The sequence below is a fragment of the Gavia stellata genome, chromosome 1, assembly GCF_030936135.1.
Source record: "Gavia stellata isolate bGavSte3 chromosome 1, bGavSte3.hap2, whole genome shotgun sequence".
NCBI classification, from domain to species: domain Eukaryota; kingdom Metazoa; phylum Chordata; class Aves; order Gaviiformes; family Gaviidae; genus Gavia; species Gavia stellata.
Window position 1 is genome coordinate 59,865,279 of NC_082594.1, and position 12,069 is coordinate 59,877,347.

General features: G+C 38.3%; 1 protein-coding gene across 1 annotated transcript in view; it reads left to right on the top strand.

Annotated features, from left to right (window-relative positions):
• PCCA (propionyl-CoA carboxylase subunit alpha) overlaps positions 1–12,069 on the top strand; it is a 302,331-nt gene that overhangs the window by 207,978 nt on the left and 82,284 nt on the right. The gene's annotated exons all lie outside the window — the stretch shown is intronic.

Consider the following 12,069-nt stretch of genomic DNA (forward strand, 5'->3'; position numbering starts at 1 on the left):
AGAAATAGGTTCTGTCGGAGTAGGTGTAAGTTGAAAACTCCTTCTTTTCCTCTTCCAGCTTTCTTAGTAGTGAGTTTATTGGAGATTCTTTTTGTCGTCTAGGGCTGAAACCATAGGGAATGTGTAATAAGAGCTGCCAGCTTTTTACGTGAGGGAGCCTGCCAGCAGGCAGCCCTACGCAGAGAGCATGGTTCATGCTGGATCAGAAAAGGAACTTTTACGTGGTTTGGGTTGAAGGATACCACACTGTCATTATCAAGTCTCAGAAACATTTTTTGAGGAAAAGTATGCTCTTAGCATGATCAACAATACAGCATCTATGTAAATGGCACAGTCATGTCATTTCAAAAAAGGACAAATGGTACCTTCTCGTGGAGAGAAATCTTTGTCTATGAACTATTCACACCAGAAGCAGGCAGATCTCCCAGGCAAATGGACTCTGCACTGAGAAATTGGATTAAGGGGACTGGAATCGTGTTGTGGCCGCATTCGCGAAAATCTTAAGCCTTTGGAGGCTTGACGAGAGAGAGAGTGCTTTGTTTCCAGGGCGCGGAGGGCTGGCAGACTCCTTTGTTGCAAATGATGTTGTAACTGTGAAAGTTACTGTTAAAGTATTGGCTGTCAAAATAAAAAGAAATATATTTTATTTCTAATAGGAGATCTGGGAAATGGAGTAAAAATTTACTCTTTGACAGTAGGGGCACTGTCTTTTGCTGTCCCTGTAATTGCTGTAATTCTGGCAACAACTCATAAGACCCACAAATATTTTCTCTTAAAAATACTACTATAGTTTTGTGACTGTCTAAACTTAAAGTGGAACTAATCTACTGTAGCTTATGTCCCAGCAGACACCTGTTGATGCAAGTCTCAGTTCAGCCGTGTTTGGCTGTGCAGGTCCTACAATGAGCAAACTGAATAAAACACAGGTTTCATTTTTAGGGCTATAGTAAAGCAGAATGCACCTCAAGAAAAAAAAAAAATCTATAGGCATGGTTTGACATACAGAGTTTGGAATTACACAAAAGGATTGATTAATTCCAAAGAGTCCCCATTTCTTCACATGTCAAAGTCACAGCAACAGATAAAGTAAAAGCAGTTAAACCAGAGTTCCTGTTGGTATGGCTCCATCTTGACATTCTCCTAATTCACAACTAGGTTAACTAGGTGAGTAAAGTACTTCAAACCTCTATTTTCTGCCTAGTTGAGCTGCTTTATTCAGTATTTCTCTGCTTGTGAAGACATAAGGTTCCTTTCTTCCTTAAGGTAAAGAGGATTTTGCAAGTTTGAGCTTTATTAACTGAACTAATGCCTTCAGCAAGTGTACAGATATAGAATATCTGTCTGTACTGAAAGTGTATTCAGTTTTTATCACTTACAAGACAGTTCTGCTGTCTTTTGGCTGGAAACAAAATCTGTGAAGAAGAAAAAATTGGCACATATTTGATGTGAAATGTAATACTAATGTATCTAGATTGTGATTTTTTTCTTAAGTAGCAAGTAGTGTAATGGCTTGATACCTTGAAAGAATTGGAGAATTTGAAAAGAGAGATCCTTCTTTGTTTTATGTTATTTGGATGCTCAGAGGAAAAATGTATGAAAAGATTCCATTGTGAGGTGGCTGAAATTCTTTGGATCAGAAAATACCAATGCCCAGGGCCTCACTCTTAATAGCATCAAAGCTAATTCAACCCGAACAATCCCCACTTCGTGGGCAGGAAGATATTAGATTCCTATAAAGAGATGTGCAAAGCTACAAAATGATCAAATGTTGAAATTATTGACAAACAGAAGACCTGTAAACTTAATGCAATAACTGGCAGCTTCTTGGATAGAAAGTTTGTCAAGCTCCAGGGGTTTTAAAAGTTTCTTTTCATTAATCATATAATTCTGAATACTCATTTTTCCCAGTCTTACTTGCCATTACTATTAGACACCACCTTTGTGGTTATAACAAGGAAACTCCCCACGGTGAAGATCAATGCACAGCCAGGTAATTACATTTTATATGTATGTTAACAAGCTTTGATTATTTTTTGTAGTCAATAGGTGCCGTAATGCAAAATAGAGGGCTTCCTTAACTTTTTTAAAAAGCTCAGATTTTAAACTACCTCTGTGGAAAAAATGGAGATCATTCATTGCAGAGAACAGGAGTTAACAGTGAAGCCAAATGATGGGTGCTCTAGCTCATGGTGTCTGTTGTCGCAGAATGAGCCTGTCTGAATTCAGTTTTCATAGAATTACTATTACTCGAATTTTTCGAGACAGATGAGAAAATCAATACATAAAAAATATCTGTTTTGCTTTATTGTGTTGTCATTTTGTAGTTATAAAAATTCAGAGTTAGGATTTTAGCATTTCATTATGAGTTTAGGGCTTTGATAGCTGGTCTCATTGATTGTTCTAGGTATTTTGACCTTTCCTAGATACTTCATCTGTGAACTGCCAAAGGTGTGTACGTGTGTCAGTCTTCATAGCTGGCAGTAATGAGTATGATTGCTTCGAAAATAGGTGTAGATAGATAGACAGAAAAGTGTTGTTTCCTGGGTTTTCTTAAGAGCAGAAAAAAATATGCTTTTTTGTCAACTTCTGTTGTCTGTGCTGAAGGATTTTTACTGCTAGTTATTGTTTCTTAATATAAATTAATAAGCTCAGGGGTACTAATTCTACCATCTATTGACTAGAAAGACAACAGACTTTGTTTCAATTTACCCCTTACAAAGTTACCTTTTTCTGCTTCTCCGTTCCTTCCCCAAAGCTTTTCTGTTAGGATACCTGCAAAACGCTGAGCCAGAGGTCAGGCAACAACCATGCTGTGGTCAGTGTTTATCATACCAAATGGTGCCCTTGCCAAGTCATCATCATCTACAGGCAGACACGAAGTGTTCCTGTTACGGAGAGAGCTTAATTTGTGGATTAGGGGAAGTGATGGGTATGGCCAAGTGCAAAGGCTCTGTTTTCATGAAAATAATCCTAGCAGGTAAAAGAAAAGGTGAGGAGACCCAAAACCTGTATTTTGGATCTTCTTCCCTTACTGAAATATTTTTCAGTCTTACTTAAAGGAAGAGTGACTGTCCCCAGCCAGTAGTTGAGGGAGAGGGAGGACGGTTGAGCTTAGTTCTCTAAACTTGTCCGGTATTGCCTTAATCTTGAGTGACTGTGTGGTGGTAAACATGACAAATGATTTCCTGTGCATACTGAAGAACCAGCCTAGGTCTGTAGAAGAACTCAGTGCTGCATGCAGATGCTGTGTTGATCTTTAATTCCTGGGGTGCCTTCTTCAAAATCAAGGATTAACCTTTAATGTATCTGAAAGACTTCAGGAGCTTAATTTTTTTTTTTTTTGCCAGTAAAACTGTGTAGAGGGTTGGTACTTGATAATGCCTGGAGTTCCCAGTATCTTGCCTGGGCTGAAGCGTTGGCATCCCTTTCCTATCTATGGCTGCTGACACACAATGGATGGGGTGTTTCTGCACCTGCCTCCTTAGAAGGTCATACATTGGCACTGCCGCCTGTGGACTAACAAACACTACTAGCGTGGAGTTCAGCATGAGAGCTAGCAGCCACTCTCCCTTCTGCCAGTCTCGTGTAGTGGGCAGCGATTAAACCCCTTCTTTTGCTGAAGCTCTGGTGCAGCGAGGCGTACAAGATTCATGGGGCCAGAGACTGAATGCCCGAGGAGGAACATAGTTGCAGGCTGGCCTTGGGGCTGCGAGGCTGGAAGAAAGGGAGCCTCGGCCCTGGCTTCTACTTCTGGGACTGCTCAGAGATTTTATCCAGTGACTGGTTTTGACACAACTGAGTAAACACAAAGTTTAGCTTAGGTTATATGATCTTACACTAAGTACAGTACAGTAAGTAAAATATTTTTGAGAGGTTTATTTACTTGGGTATTGCTGTTAATTTATGTACATAAAACTTGCACTTGTTCAGCATTGTTTTAAGAATTGCCTGAACTAAATACCATTTTTTTCTTAAAAATTAAATATATTATCTATTAAAGATATAACTTACGGTTTACATCAGCTAAAATCAGCTGCTTTACTACTTGCAGTCTTTCCAGTTCTAAAAGAACCATCCTTTCTTCAGGGGGATGAATAATGTAGGTTAGCTTGTTTCTGTGGGCATTTATTACAGCCACACAGAACAGTTCCTGGAGAGGTTTTCTATTTCTTATTTATCAGCAGTGAAAATCGCAATTATTCTATTTACTTGGCTTGCCACTATGGCGAAGTAATTCTTTGGACTGTGAGGAGGAAATGTTTGTTTTCTTTGGCTGCTCCTTGCATATGCTGCTCCAATTATAATTAAATATGAATATTTACCGATAAAATGGAGCATTTTTCAAGTTCAGTTAAATTGATTTTTAAGATCCAAGATTTAGGCATAGGCAACCCATCTTGTATTTTGTGTAATGCTATTCAATTACACAAAACTAATAGAGTAGTGAATCAATAAAATATCACCATGCATGTCAGATGAACATTATGGCTGTAAATTCTTCATCAGGAAGAATCTGTAGGGGGAAAAAACGAAACAAAAAGCTAGATCAAAAGCAATGTGGGGAATTAATGTGGAGAAGATGAAAGGGAAGGAAACGAACAATAGGGTTGATGTAAGTGGAGGATTAAGTAAAGCAGAAGTAATCATTTTTTATGGGACAGATGAAAAGAAACTGAGAATAATTGTTACGGGAGGTGCAAGTAGTGGCAAGTTGAAAATGACATGTATTTAACGGCCGTATGAAAACTAGTCTTGCCTGCGATTTGTGCTATCATTAATTTCCAAGAAGTAGTTTCCTAATGGCTCCTGTAGTATCACGTGCCGTTCTATCAATGACATTCACAAAAGCTTATTGGATTCTTTTGGAAGTTAAAATACCATGCTAGCATCATTCAGCATTGTTTAGATCCAGATAACAATTTTATTTTAAGTATTCGAAGCCAGCCAAATCTTCCATTCATGTCGTCTGACCCTTTTTGTACATGCAACACTAGGTTAACTAGCTTGCTTAAAGGAGTGTTTACAGACACAGCTCATACACAGCTGATAAGATGCAATGGGAAGTTCTGCAACTTACTCTGAAAGTTCCTTAAGTACAGGGTAAGCTGAAATTATTGTTATGGCAAAACGATATCTGTTTTAAAGCACATTAAATGCTGTTAATAATGTCTCAGGGTTAAGGAAAGCCTGTCTTCCAAAATCGTGTGTAAAGCTGACGCGCAGCTCCATTACGAGGAGCCCTTCAGGAAGAATCGGGACTGGGGCGTTCCTGTGCTTTCAGATCTTAGGGTCATCCCAGACCCTCACAGGTGAGCAGTAGTGCTGCAAAACATCTGTATCCTTGTGCTTGGGAAAGACAGTGGAGGAAAAGTTGAAGGGACAGTGCTACTTACTTTCTTGGGTCTTTGTCCCACAGCTAGCAGGGGAAGCCCTGACCAGTGAAGTGGAGGTGGCATTTTCTCCCAAGGGAAGTTTCTTGTTCATTGGCTTAAAAGATTCTTCCTGACTCATCCTAATTTTTCTCCTTAATTCTATCCTGTTACTCACACCAGTCAAGAGCTGTGATGATTACATCTGTAGGAGATTCTCAAATTGTTATTGTTATTCCTGCCTGTCCTCTGTTTGCCAAAGTCTACCTGTAAGTCAAAGCATTGGAGATGGTGGTGTCTAGAGGGAAGCAAGTGTGGTGCTGTGGTGTTATGTAGGTCTGTCGCTAATAATTTGAACGCTGACCCTTTAAACTTTTTGCTGTTTTTCATAACAGTATATTCAAACCCACTTTCAGTTCTTGAGGCTCTTTCTGTGCTGTCCTCAATTTGTCACCACCTTTTGAGTCATAAGGCCTTGAATGATGGATACATGATTGTACCAGGCTTTTTATAGTCCTCTCCCTACCACTTATGATACGTTTTTTTTCTAAGGCGTGAAGTTAGCTTTGTTAACATGGTTTTCTAGGTAAAGCCCCTATATAGACAGGGACTACGATTTCCCTGCTCTGAGGTCGTATTCCTTACCTTTTTGACCTGGGGTTGCACTAGCTATTTTGGCTTTTTATTGAATCCCAAATTCATTTTTAATTTGCTCGTGTTTTCTTTTGACTTTACTGGGTTTTTTCCCCAATGTTTTTAACTTGCTGTTGGAATTTTTGTTGAAAATGTTGTTCAGCTTTTAAACACTTTCTGTCTAGTTCTTAGTTTTTCATTTTACCTGCTTTTGCACTAGTATTGTATTACATTTCCTGTTGATATACTTGCATAGAACGTTTCTTAAGCTCTTTAAAAATATTGGGAAAGTCTTAACATTTTTGTTTTGGCTTTGCTTTGTTTCATTGACCATCTCCTAAATTTCCCACATGAGCTGCATTGATTCTTTGGGTTTTAGGTGCAGCATGCTGAAAGCTGCCGGTTCTCCAAAGAAAGCCTTGTGCAGTTATATTTTCTTATTTTCTGAATTAAAGCTTATACAGAGCAAAATCTTTAATGTGATCTTTTGTCTTGTACCTTCCAGTCTCTGTCATGCTTCCAACTACTTCTTGCTGTTACGATGTCAAAATTAAATCTTGCTTCTTAGTGAGAGAATGAATTTCACACTTCTTAAATTAAGATCAGCTGATTGCTTCCCCATATCATATCACTGGAGCTAAACTCCAATTGTTTCTACACCGTACGCATATACTGTCTTTGTAGTATCTGGTCAAATGATTTGCACTGACTTACTGCTTTAAAAGCAGGGGTGCCCCTAGCAGAGAGTTTACTGTGAAAATGGGAGTAGAATTGGTTCAGGAGCATTGCGTTCCTTGCATTGAGCTCTTCTCTTCTGTCTCTAAAGAGAAGAAGGAACTTCTCTTACAGAGATTTTCCTGTTCTTTGATCCCTGGCTGGGGCATCTCTGCACTCCAGTGTGGGGACCATTTTAAATGACTGGGATAGTGGAATCTCTATACAATGAGTGTTCGAGGGTCCCTGTCTGCTATGTAGGATGTTTTCTTCAACGCATGTTAGACAGAGCCCAGCCAGGTTTACTGGGCTCAGGAATTGGACCCTTGTTTAGTGTTAGGGAAAAGCAGGAAAATGTTAGTATCTCTGGGTACTGGTAAGGCTTTGAATATGGAAGCATTATGATCCACAGGTAAACTTCCTGCATTTTCCTATCTTTGTAATTTCACCGATGTTTTGTGGCTACATTGGAGAATATGAAATGATGGCTGTTAGACTGAAAGGTTGTCTTCTAAGTTTTTAGAAAAATATGATAGAAAAATTGGGTTAATAAATACTCACATACAAGAAATATTAATGGAGTTTCTGAAAGATCCCAGAATGTGTTTAGAGATAGCTCCACAATAGGATTCTATGAAAGACAAGCCTTTTGTGACAAAACCTTCAAAAAAGAAGTCTATACATTTCCCATGGTATTTAAACTGGCAAAGGCAATAGAAACTGTGGTGTCAAGATGCCCCATTCGTTGCTGCTCAAGAAGCAGATCTCATGATTGTTTTGTATTCTCTGTGTGTTTTCTTCTGATTTAGTATCTAATTGATATCTAATTCATATCTCCAGAATTCCACAGTGTTGTAGTAAATACGCAGCTTAATGTGTGGCAATTGCATATTTTATTTAGGACAGTATAAAACTTACTCTGTTCTTGTTGACAATTGTTATAAAGATGTGTATTTTTTATTTGCCCAAAGTCTGAATATTTATAGGTGATTAAAATGAAGAGGTTGTTTAGCAGGTGCTGACTCCAATTTTGTGGTTACAGTATCGTAAACACTTCATGAGGTTTCTCTGTTGAGGAAATTATCTTTGTTTAATGCTAAAGGATGTAGGTAATCTGTTTCTAATGCCAAATTATTTCAGGGTGTGCACTTCACTTTTTCCCCTACATTTACGTAGATCGGAAAACTGAATGTTCCAAACAACTTGTGGAACAGTTTCCATATCAACTTTTATGTGCTAAAAATGTAATTAAGATTGTTCAACCCAAAACATAAAAAAGAACTCAAATTTAACTTACATTGCATTTTTGAAGGAAATACTGTTTCTTATTTAACTGGTTCTATTATCCTGGTAAAAGTCAGTAGCAAGCCACTATCACCTATTTAAACGTAAGTAGCTGGACCCATGAAGAAATACTGAATTCGAAGAGTTGTCTATTCACAAACAGTAGTTTTATGCCTCTTGAGTGAATTCATGGTAATCAGTTTGTTAACATAAACAATGCAATCCCATTAACTGGTAAGGTAAATAGCATTAGATGCAAACATCTTTTTTACATTGCTACATGATTTGTTTTGCTTATGGAAATGCATAAAAACTTTTTAGCAATTCCTTCTTTGCGTAAGTGGCTTATGACTCTACTGATATCTCATCTTCCTCCTGCTGCGTCAGCTTTGCATCCTTGTCGTTGTGCACCAGCCTGTATCCTCCCCTTTTCTATTTATCACCGACACGTCTTGTAGCAGTGACATTCTTACTTTTCTGAGCTTATTTTGAAAGCTAGATGAGGGGTTTCTAAAGAGGGAATGTGCCTACTATTGCTCCTGATAATTTCTTACAGTTCATTCTTTTCCCTGGAAGATGGCTGGTGTGTTTTGATAAAAATTAGTATTGTTGTCTTGGTGCTGGTCAAGCATGCCCAAGAGAGATGATTCAAATGTGTGGTTGTGGAGCAGGGAATGGTGGAAGGGATTTGGTAAGCATCTGATGATGCTATTATTTCTGACCAGCTTCTTGAAAGTCATCAGTTAAAACACTTGCTTTGGTTTTAAAGTTATTAAACTTGGAAAGAAACCAAACAATGGGAATAGGTTTACAGGTATTTTTTATTGCATCTGGTCTCCTCTTCCCCAATGCTTATTTTTATTTAAAAAATGAAAGTAGCTTTTTTTATCTTTTGGCTGTAAGAAAGAAAAGGTCTGCAACCACTATTTTTTCTTATACTCGGGGAATCATGTAACTAGTCTAGCTGTTACCTTCCCCACCCCACCCCCCCCCCCACCTTAATCCAGTGGATTGATACAGCATCCAGAAGTGTTCCCTTCAGCTACTTGATTGAAGGGCATACATTGGATCGCAGATGGTATCAAAATAGATTTGGCTTTAAAAAGAATCAGATTTGATTCCATGACACGTTTATTGTCCTGAAGCATCTGGGGTAGTTTGGGGAACATATGCAACAGAAGATATTTTGTATGTAAAGCTTTTAGTTTAAGTGGTGAATAACCTTGGGCTGGGGATATCCGAAAGACTACCGGTGACCTACATCCTGTTGTGACAGCTGAGAGCAGCAGGTTGGAACTGCTGGATGAAATCCATACCCAGTTGCCCACTGTACTTTCTTCTTGTCACTACACAATGTCAAATCAAAGACACTGTTTTTTCTTTTTTCCTTTTTTTTTTTAACTGTTGCTTATTCTAGCTGTTTACTAATTTGAAGAGAAGATAACCTTGCTGCCATGGTAGTACAATGGGAAAAGTAATTGAAATCAGTGGCAGACTCTGTCCAGTGTGGGCATCCACCCTAAATAACTAGGCCGAGATAGAGTACAACTTCCAAATGTAATAAAGTGATGCTTTTCTTTCTCATTATCCATTTTGGAGCCTGCTGATTTTGCTGGATCTCTGTATCAAGTTGTAAATGGTGTGTGAAATAAAACACCACTTCTCAGTTGATGGATATGGTCCTCATGATTTCAAATGCTCTTAAAATTGCTGTGGTATGCTTTGTTTAGACCAGACATGGAAGTCTACCTAATGCATAATTCTCTGTTTAGAAAGGAGATAGGAAGGAGACCAGTAGGAACTAATAGTTCTTTTTAATGTTGGGGATGTGTGTGCATATGTTGGTCTGCCTGTCGTCTTATTTAAAAAAAAAAAAAAAAGCTTCCTTTTAAAAATAATCTTCCTAATTTATACTGTCTGATGATATTTTTTCCAAATACATATCTGGGTAGGGGTACCGGGAGTTCCTCGATAGCCTCGATTAATTCTCACCCCTCTCTCCCAATTAAGAAAACAAAAATTAGAGACTTGAGAGTTATGCATGACTAGTCAGCAGCACATTGTCAGTCAAGGCAGGAATTCAGTAATTCTTGACTCTAAGCTTGAGATCCAGCTTCTGGTGATACGGTCTCTTTATTTAAAAAATCTCTTCTTAGCTTGCGTATCCTTATTGCATAACTTTCACTAAATGAATATATGTATTAGATGAATGCTTAAAAATAAAAATCTATTCCAAAATGTGTTCTTTGTCTAAAATGGTAGTACGAGTTTTAGTCTGTCATGTTTCGTAGTGGCACTTCGGTATGATAATGTCATTCTACTCTTCGAGAATTTATACTGTCAAGTGGGATAGGGCTTGGGATCCCTGTGTGCCTCTGAAGTGAAAGTATGGGAACTCCACAGCTGAAAGTTGATCAGGAATCAGGCTTGCATAGTGATTTCAGTACATAAGCTACTAAAACAGCAGTGTCTACCTTATCGCTATTTGTTTTACCGATGTATTTTTAACTCCCAGCATAATGCTCTTAATAACCCAGATTCTGTCATTGGTCTCTATGCTAGACCTCTTTTCAAGACAGAAAACAAGAATATCACCAACACGTTATCTTATCAGACAAGGAAAGTTGGAGTGCAGTGCAACTTTGAAAGTGCCCTGTATGCACATGATAGTAGCAATACTGTTTGAAACACCTGCACCATTTTCCAGCCATCTAGCAGCAATACCTGTAGCCAGGCTGGAGCGTATTTAGCTAGGCAGAGCCAGGAAGTATGTCTTGGTAGAGTAGAGCGACTGGAAAAGGAAAGCAAGGCATGTTCTTTCTTCTCTTCTGCATTGGTCCTGTAATGATAGACACCCATATTACCCAAACCAGCTGTGCTTTTTGTCTCTGAAGCTGTTGCCAGCAAGTGTCAATGATTTTTAATAGCTGATTTGTTTTCTTGCTGTATTTTTAACTTCTTTTTTCTGTTTTTTTTTTTTTTTTTTAACTTTAGTGGGCTTGCACAGGTTACAAATACAAGATGTCGTGTTAGCAATGACTCCACAAAGACAACTGAAGTAATAAAGCATTTGCCACAGTGGAGCATTTTTGCTGTGTACAGCCTCTCTACTAGGTTTTACAGAGAGGATCACTTCCCTGGTGAATACTGGAAGAAAGCCCTTGCTGATTACAGGTGATGAAGGCCATCACTTCTCTCTTGTTTTGTTTTGATTCTGTTGTTAAGTGGAGGAGCTGATGCCTGTTGTGTGCTCCTCTCCTTGGTCTCTAGGCTGGCATGCTCCCATTTCTAAAGTGAGATATACCAAAGCAGCTAATGGTAATTTGCATCTATATGTGCTACTTTAAAGAAAAGAGTGATAATTGGAATGTGTGCACATGTGTTTGCTTTATTCTAGTGGTTATGGGCTATTTGCTGCTCTTGTGATTAAGGACTGCCCATTCTATGAATGTGCTTAATACTTGGAAAACTTGAAAGAAATGATGGCACCCCACACAATGTCAAAATGTGCATTTGAAGTAAAAGCCCAGCAATTCAGATCTTCTGGTCCTGTTCATAGCAGGTAAAAGGCTGCCTTGATGAGACTTAGAGCAAATGAATTTCTCTCCTGCAGTCATGCACTGAATAAATTGCTTGATCTAGTTTGGTACAAAAGGACATAATCTATAAATAGTTAACAGAGCTTTCTTCAGGACAAGTGATCTATAGACTGGAACTCTCTCTTGGGGTCTTTTAAAAAAGTAAGTGCTGATATGAACAAAAGGAAAGTTTGTTTTAAAAAAAAAAAAAGAGGTCTTTTTAATGAGATTGAAACTCACATATTTTAACTTCCTTTTGAAATCATCTGGCCAACCACTTCAAAAGTCCAAAAAGCTAACCTTACCATCACTTGGAGAAAAGAAGAAAAAAGGTCAGTCCATTAATCTGATGTGAATATATTGTCAATAACTACAAGATGAAAATGCAAACTAAAACAACTGGTTAATTTGAATCAAAGAAATGGCTGTCATAAAAATCAAATTCACTGATGCTTATATTTGAAAGCCACTGTTTCAGGCTTAAAGGAACT